The sequence below is a fragment of the Apium graveolens genome, chromosome 1 (assembly GCF_009905375.1).
Source record: "Apium graveolens cultivar Ventura chromosome 1, ASM990537v1, whole genome shotgun sequence".
NCBI lineage: Eukaryota > Viridiplantae > Streptophyta > Magnoliopsida > Apiales > Apiaceae > Apium > Apium graveolens.
The window spans coordinates 162,687,702-162,697,386 of record NC_133647.1 but is presented as its reverse complement, the minus strand read 5'-3'; positions in this window follow the sequence as shown (position 1 = coordinate 162,697,386).

The following is a 9,685-nucleotide window of genomic DNA, read 5'->3' as shown; positions in this document are numbered from 1 at the left end:
CTAATCGTGCGTCTGTCTCTGCCTCCGCGTGTATTTTCTCTGCCTCGATATCTAGAGTTCTGGGACTCCGTTCCCCCTTTGTTTGATCTCTTTATCCACTCTTCCCTAGTGAGTAGGAGTTGCCCGTCCTTGTTTTCCCTCTTCGACCATTCTTGCTCTGTGAGTAAGAGTTGTTCTCCCGTATTTTCTACATATCCACGGAGTCGTTCCTCATGGGCCTTCAATGAACCTACTGCCTCTTCCACCGACATTTCCTCCACATTACCAAATTGCTCAATTATGGACGCAATTTGCAAAAATTTTGAAGGAACTGCGCGAAGAAGTTTCTTTACCACATATGATTCCTCGATCGTCTCCCCAAGTGCCCTGATATTAGTTACCAGGCCATTGAGTTTCATACAAAAGTCATCCAATTTCTCTGAATCTTTCATATTCAATCCCTCGAATTCAGCCTTCAGAGTTTGTGTGCGTGCCTTCTTGACTCTATCCGCTCCCAGATATAAGGTTTTAAAAGTAGCCCAGGCTTCTTTTGCAGTGCTCTTATCCGCCACCGATAATAGTATATCTTGAGGGATTCCTTGGTATATAGCAGCCAAAGCTGTTTTGTCAGCTTTTTCTTCGATCACTGCTTTGTCGTCTTTAGTTTCAACAGCCGTCCATACTCCATGTGCCTGCATAAAAACCTTCATCTTCAGGGCCCATACGGTGTAGTTACTTTTTGTTAACATAGGGTACATTAAACCAACTGTGTTGTCCTTAGGCTTGCTCATCTCCATGGCGTTTGGCTCGCGTTAGACCTGGTGGCTCTGATACCAGATATAGAGTTTTAATCTGTTTGTATAAACTGAGAAATCAATTGCGTGGAAAGTCTGATAATGTTATAGGACGAATACATGGTTACATATATAGGCTAACCAATATGTGGTAGCTTGCTCACCAAGATGTGAAGCCTTAAAACTAGGGATTACAGCAGATTTCCTACCATTACTCAATCACTGAAAATATACTCCTAAAATCTCTCCACGCCTAGCTTATCAAACCACATACACAGAATAATCCTCACCGCCTGCTACAAATAGAACTATAATATTGTAGTAAAACATATAATTAAATTTAGATTATAATTCCAACATATTTCCACCAATATATTTAAATTATTTTTTTCTCTTTTTGCTCAAACAACTATGGAAGATATGCATGTTTTCACCATTTGGAGGTATTCAATAAATAAAGAGCAGGGCCTAATGAGATCTACCACAGTCCCGAAATTTCCTCAGGTATTTAATGTGTTTGTCATCATTTTGTTTTTTCTTTTGTTGTAAATACGATGCACTTATCTTTGATTATTGAACGGGTGTAAAGTGGTAGAGATCTATAGATAAGAGGGTATTAAAAATAATTTTTATAGAGAAAAAAGTGCGGTTTTCTTTAAATATACAAATAAATTGCAAAATATAGAGAAGTGGTGGAATAGATTGCAACAAATGCTTCAAAACTCTCAAAAACACTTTAGAAAACTATTTTGGATTATGGATCTTTGAACATTGTTCAAGGTTCCATATAGAGCATCTCTGGTGCCTGGAGAATTGCTCGGGGAGGTGGAGATTGCTTGAAGGTCGCCTAAGCATCTCTCCTTTTAAGTTGCTTAAGAAAACCCAAGCACGGTTTCCACTGTCAAGCAATGTGGGGTGCTACCTTGTTTATATTTTTTTATTGCCAAGTCATAGAAAGTAATTATGTAGGTGTACCAATATAGCATATATCCAAGTTATGTTTATAATACAATGTTTTATGGGACTGTAGTCGCAACCCGCAGTGTTGCTTAGAATTAGAAGGTTTTCTTGACAAAGGTTGCTCAAAATGATGTGGATGAGAAAGGGCGTAAAATGCATTATATATCTTTACATGATTGGTCAAATTTAACAACTTTGCAAGTAGCTAGAATTGGAGTTGCTCTTACACATAGAAAGCGCAAATGATAATATGAAGTTTGAACCCTGATGTTTACATATAGTAAATATCTTGAAAAATAATTATTTGTCAAATTTGGTCCTAGTTGTGGTTATTGATCTTCTTTTTCTTGAGTACATTTGGTGGCAGTTGGCTCTTCAGAGAATGAAGGTGGAAGTTTTATGTTAATTGGTAATTGTTTATCTGTTAGGGTTCTCTGTCCAGTAGGATCCAAATTGTCATTTTGCCCACATTTAAAACAGATCCAGGTTTGTTCGACTCCATTAAAATTTTAGTCTGAAGTTTATCTAGGACGATTTACATTTTAAATTCATTGCAAATTTATAATCTAATTGCTTTTTAATAGATCTTTTCATAGTGTAAAGACTGAACCAATTGATCAACATCACATTTGAAGAGCCAGGGCCTTTAAGAGTACCGTTTTCTTATAATTGACGCTTGAAGACACAAAATGTGCTGGTGTATGCATATTCAACAATTATGCGCTGCACAAGCACATGTACATGCACCCATCTGATTTATTGTAAAATTTGGAGTGAACTTAAAACCTAATTTACTGGCGGAGACAAAGAATTTGAATTCGCTGGCTAACTTACCTGTTTATATTATGAAACCTAGGATCTTTCTGCAATTCATTCTTGAAGCCATGCCAACTTGTTGAACTTTAGGCTGACCAAAGTTTTCATCATGTTTTGGGTGACTATTTTAAGTCATTTTCTAGATAGGTAAGTGAGATTAATTATTCACATGCTCTACAACCGACATTTATTTTAAATAAAACTAAATATATCACGTAGAGATACCCTTTTCTAAATTAGACCACATAGGATCTTTGACCCGGCCTGACAAAAATAAAATCTGCGGGTTTCTGGTCCTCATTTTTAAAAAAAAATGTTCGAATCGTGAATAATCTAGATTGGACCGAATTATTTCAATAATATTATCTTTTTCTATATTATTTTACATCTTATATTATATATTTATACGTATCCAACTTGAAATATTATGTTCAATATTATAAAAGAAATGATTAAATGCTACATTATGATAAACCTAAATTGTTTGATACTTGTACATTTAATAAACACTATTATTTTATAAATAATATTATATTTACTTTTTTTGTCAGGAAAATATTTACTTCTTAATAAACCTATTAGGAATTAGCTTAAAAAACATTTTAAATAATTTTGTGTTACAAATTTTATTGAAAAACAAAATTTAAACTATAAAATTCACAATTTTAAACAATCTTTTTAGGGTACAGTCCGATCCCAAAATCGAACATGATAATAGATTCTGTCATTGGACCTTGATGCATAATTTTATGAAATCCAATTTTTCGGTTAGGTCTGGTTCTGTACCTTGGTGGAGCCTTTAGATATATACTCTTTCCGTCCCATATTACATGTTAATTTTGAAAAAATTACGCATATTAAGAAAAATATTAGTTGGATAAGGTTTTACACCAAATACCCTTATTTAATGCATTGAAAAACGAGAATTGAGCTAAGTTTTAAAAGTCAAATCTTGGGAACAATAAATATAGGGATAGTTTTGGAAAATTACCCTTAAATTTGTATTGAAACAAGAGCTGGAACAAGTAATTTGGGACAAAAATTTTTTACAAAAGGGACATCTATATTGGGATGGAGGGAGTATCTTATTAGTAACGAAGTCTCTGGCGATGAAGAAAGTAAAGATTATTGGAGACGATCATGACAGAACCTAGCAGTTTGCCTGATGAACTAATACATAAGAATCTTCTCATTTTTACAAGCAGAAGTAGGTGTTCAAACAGTGTTCTCTCCGTTCAATGGAAGCTTATATGGCAGTCTTACGTGTCTCAGTTTTGGTTGGTATCAAATATCTATGAGAAAAACACGTACAAGTTTGTCTCCAATGTTTTTACTCGAAGAAACCATGAATGCTTTTTTCTAGAATTCTATAATATGTACGTTTTCACCACAGTATTTCTTGTACATTTTCTTGAATAGGTAAGCAATGTAGAAAAATGTACCATACCTTGAACTTAATCTAGAAAATATTAAACCATATAAGTTATCAATTTATTTAACAAGGTCGATCATTTTAATATCGTATCCACAAGTAATGCACTTGAATATGAGAACCAGCCTCTCTCTGTTCATGGGAACATAAGAACATTGCAGGGCAATATTTTCGGAAGGTAGATTTTTCATTATCTCTATCTCAAGTGATCTTGCTCCTCCGGTAAAATCAGATACTTAATATATTAATATGGGAGAAGTAGGCATGTTATTAATTTCTTTTGTTGCATTTTGAAATGCACATCTAAATTAAATTTCATATGGCGGACTGATGTTTTGTGTGTTTCTGATTCTTGCATGTTTATTGTGTAGGTACTTTATTCAATATCAGTTCTTATTAGGGTTGCTTCTCCATTTACTAAATTTAATAGTGTGAAGCTAAGTGAGGGATGCGAAGAATCAAGTAAATCTAGTGCCTTTGGAATTACTTACTTGAACACAATCCGAGAGGCACACAGGGGGCACAGGTGGCCCTGATGTTTATTGGGCCTTTGGAAATCATTTTTTGGGGCCCTAAATTATGTATACACAGAATATTTTATATTCATATAAAAAAAGGAATATGAGAAGCCACGACTATCAAGAAATCTTCCCAGGTAATTTTTCGAGTACATTATTCTTTTCCAAAATTATTTTCTGTTTGGTAGATGTGAATGGAATGGGTGAAATTAGAAGAAATTAACAGCAATTGAAGGGAAGATTTAGAAAACATGAGTTGGTGCAAACTTGATATGATAAGAATTGTGACAAAATTGGATGTAGTAAGGAATGTAGCATTTTATCTCATACTTAAGTAGAAACAAAGATCAGGTGAGCACTTGGAAATGTGAATTGATGTGACACGGATAATTAAGTTGTGTATCATACAACTTTTTTTTATGTGATACTTATTTGCTAAATACTTATTTTGTTTAACTGGTCATTTTTTGCCTCAATTAAAATATGCAACTTTGTAAGATTATTACAAAATAGGGCTAATATATAAAGGTTGCGAGTTGGGACATAGTCAGAGAGTACTTGGGCCTTAAAAATAGGGGAAACTTGAGTGAGCGATAATTAGGGTTAGCAGAAATTGGAAACAGAGGTGGATTTGATTACTTAAGTGGGTTCGCGGCGATGAAAAAAGTTAGGATTCTTAGAGGCGAACAAGACAGAATCAGCAGGTTACCAGATGAACTAATTCACGAAATACTATCACTTGTCGAAAGAAGCAGTTCAAACCGGCATTCTCTCGCAACAATGGAGGTATATAGATCACTCCCTTTTCTCGGTTTATATTGATTTGGAAACGGCAATAATCATAATTTATGTTCGCCATTTTTTGTCTAACCGAAACCATCAATCCCATATCTAGAAGTTGAAGTTATATATATTGAGAAATAAACCTCCTATGCGTTTAGTTGAAAAGTTTCATCTCGCAGAATATTCAATGCTTACATTTATATCTCTTATGTGGTCATAATCCTTATAAGTCAACCAGCTTCAGCTCTAAATCGTTCAAGAAATTAGTATTAGCAGTACAACTTGAAGTATGTGCATCGGAATCAGATATTTGGGATTTACCTACCTTAAAAACTCTCCACTGAAAGACCTACGGTTTTTAATAACCAGAAGTTATCTGCTTTCTGTTTAGCATGCGTACCTAGATTGTCAAGTTAGAGTATTTATGGTTGGGATTTATTAATCTCTCCATTTTCTTTTAGTTTTTCAAATTTAACAACTCTTCATTTATATGACTATGAACTGCCCAAAATAAATTGGGATTTCCCAGCTCTGTTAAGTCAATATCTCTGTGACGTAATACTTCTCAATAATATGAGTGACATGACCCCACATTTCTCAATCTACAAAATCTCACATTAGAGTTTTTAAGATCATATCATTTCTTGTCCTCCGTTGGTGAACTTGAAAATTTCAACCTACTGTTATATTCCCCATGGTATTGTGGTTTTGGCACCAAAGCTTTACAATTTCAGTTATATTGGTATCTTTTCCATTACGCTTGGAGTTCCTGAAAGAAGAATGTACATATAAAGTTACTACATTGTTTTGAAATCTTGTACAAAGATAGCAAAAAAATTATCCGCAGTTTACAAGTATGCTTCTAGGACTTTATAATTCCAAGGTTCATACGTTTGACTCGGAGAGCATTCAGCTAAAATTTCTATATAATTAAAATTTGATAATAATTTCAGTTCATTTGGTTTGCTTGTATGACTGATGATAGTATTGACACTTGATTGTGGAACTTGTGGACTTGGTAAATTAGTTACTAAGCAAGGGTTTTAAATCTTTAGGTAAAACTAGTTATTGATATGTGATAAGGATCGGACCATTCAATGCACATTTAATCTGATCTGTCATAGTTTGCTATTCCTTCAAATTGATATACAGAAGCCTTTTTTAATCTTCAAAAATAAAGACTTTAAAGTTACTATTTCTCTTAATACAGAAGCATTTTTAAGCATCACTTGCAGTTTTCACTTCTGGTGTTTAGCTTTAGTATTCCAATTAAAGTCAACTACTAGAACTTGACTGATTTGGTGGCTCGCCTAGAACCACCATTGTCACAACATAGCCTCTCCTAGAACCACCATTGTCACAACATAGCCTCTAGTATTCTCTTATGCTTCTTCATAACTCAATGCAACATAGCCTCTAGTATCCTCTATTTTAAATGGGTACATCTCTTCCACATTATGGTTTGTTGTTGGAGAAGCCGGCATACAGTATGGGAACTACTTGTATTTATTGTTAATTTCTCGAAAGGATTTGTTGTTTAACAGAATCGTATTAAGTTAGATGTAGTCTTGTTAGTGATGATAGGACTTTCAGCAACCAATTGCATTAGATGCAATGTTTGAAATTAGTAAAGGTAGAGGTGTATATGGGAGTCTTTAATAAAAGCATACACTAAATTTTGAATTATGATCTCAATCACAATTTTTACAGCTTTATAGCTTGCTCCTTTTTGTCGAGTCCTCCCTCCACGGGGATGTGAAGAATCAAAATAGCTAATTTTCCATTGTTGCTTCAGAAAGTGCAAAATGAATTCTAGCATTTTCATAATTCACAACTGCAAAAGTTGAAAGGGCATCAAGAACCCTTTCTTGCACATCCTCCCATGAGCTTCCTGTAAAACTAAGCGACAATGTCACACCTTGGATGAACCAATAATTATTCAACCCTGTAGGATCCTTACAGCACACCACAAAAGAGAATATGTGAGGCTCCATTCCAACCAAATCATAATCTTATTTGGGCCCTGCTCTTTAATTCTGAATTCCTCCCGTCTTTGAAAACATTCCAATCTTCCATTGTTGTTTCAGCAAAAACAGAACATACCCTTTTAAGTATATTGGTGGAAAGAGTAAGTAATCGATTACCTTTAATGTTCTCGATGTCAACAAAATTAGGATCGTTGTCAATAGTTGGGCCTATTTAATGCGCATAAGATTATTAAGTTCTCCGAGGCTGAAAGCAATCTAGACAAAGCATCAGGATGATATTAGTTCATGAAACATCTAAACATTTCAAATGTGACAGCATACTCAAGTACTATAATGTTTCATAAATTGATATCATCCCTTATGCTATGTCTAGATTGCTTTCAACCCCGGAGAACTTATTGATTTTATGCACATTGAATTTCCCAGTTATTGATAATGATCCAAGTTTTGTTGTCCTCAAGAATTTTAAAGATAAAGTGGTAATTACTCTTTCCACCAAAATATTTAAAGGGTTATATTTTCTTTTTGCTGAAACAACAATGGAAGAGATGAACGTTTTCACCAGCCGGTGGAATTCAAAATTTAAAGAACAGGGCCTAAATGAGATTTTGATTTGGTTGAAATGGATCCTCCCAGACTCTATTCCGCGGTTTGTCATAAGGGATCCGACATATTTGAAAAATTATTAGTGCATCCAAGGTGTTGTATTGTTGCTTAGTTTTACACAAAGCTCACAAGAGGATGTGCAAGAAAGGGCTGTTGATGCCCTTTCAACTTTTACAGTTGTGAATTATAAAAATGCTAGTACTGATTCTGCATTTGCTGAAGAAGTTGCTTAGAAAAGCGGCAGATTACCCTTTTTGAATCTTACAAAATCTTGAAGGGATGGGCTTTAGTGTAATGCAGTTGTGGTAATTTCGGTTTATCTAGTGCTCTTAGGTTGATCTAGACATTTCACCATGGGGATAAGAAGAATTAAGTATACCTATTGCTCTCAGAATCTACTTACTTGGTGGAAATCTAAGATCTACCACAGTCCCAAAATTGCCTCAGGTATTTAATGTGTTTGTTATCATTTATTTTGTTTTTGTCATAAATATGATGCACTATAAAGTGGTAGATCTAAAGATATCAGGGCAATAAATGCTTCAAAACTCTAAAAAACACTTTAAAAAACTATTTTGGATTATGGATCTTTGAACAGTGTTCAAGGTTCCATATAGAGTGTGAAGCCCTCAATCTCGGGGTTAGGAAATGAGGACTCACACACCTCTAATCTAATAATTAAATATGCATAAACCCCGATTAACTACGAGCAGGATCAACAGGATAAAGTTTGAGACAAGATTACAACTACTAATCACAAAATATAACTTACAAACCCAAAATATTATTAAATAAACAATATCGATTCCGGCTGGGAACCGATAGATAATCCATTGTATTTTTAAACATTTCCTTCTAGGCGCGAGCTCACTCTTAATTACCACTACCTGCTCTGGCAACCGGAAGCCCTCAACACGGAAGCCATTGTTAGATTAAAATAAAACAAATGAGTATAAAACTCAGCAAGTAACTATGTAGCAGTTCTACAATAACAAATCACTATACGCTTTACCAAACTCAGGGCATTCTACTTTATTTGATCTAGGTGGCAGATTTCCATCTTTTGTGTTAAGGAAAGGTTTTGAAGGATAATGTGGGGCTTTCAAGGAACAAGGCTCAAAGCAGGACGAAAGCCGATATTTATCACAAATCATTAAAGGATCAGAATAGATCTTTCAAAAGAGGAAAGCAACAATATTTCAATATATGGAATCAATCATATGATCAACAAATTCAAGTATCAGGGTTCTCAAGCTTTAAGCTTCACAATAACATAATCAACTCTTTTCAAAGCAATATAAACCATTTTCATTTTCAAGAATCAATTTACTGAACAGAAAGTTTCAGTTCCCTTTTTAAATAGTCATTTAGAACCCTTGATTGGATCACTTTATCTTTCCATTTTATTATATACGGGTGATCAGCCCGTATCGACCTCCATTCCGGTCTTTAAGGTACCAATCGGCATAATTTCAGCCTTAAGTTGGACTAGCTCCGCTAGCCTCTTACCATGATTGGACTAGTCTCAGTAGCCTCTTACGTCCCAATCCAATCCATCAGGAAATTCATTTGGAAAACCTTGAATTGGAAAAACAAATAGGTTTTCTAAAATTCATTTTATCATTACCAAGCATTTGAAATCATTCGGACTCTTTCAAGTCGAAACTCATTCTTAAATCAGATTTTAAGGAAACAAAGTTCAGGGAGTGATTCAAAGGTACGCAAGGAACAATTCATAAAAATTCTATATCAGGGATAACAAAGCACTTAAGTTAGAAGGACCAACATTTGTTTAGAGATCAATAAGGT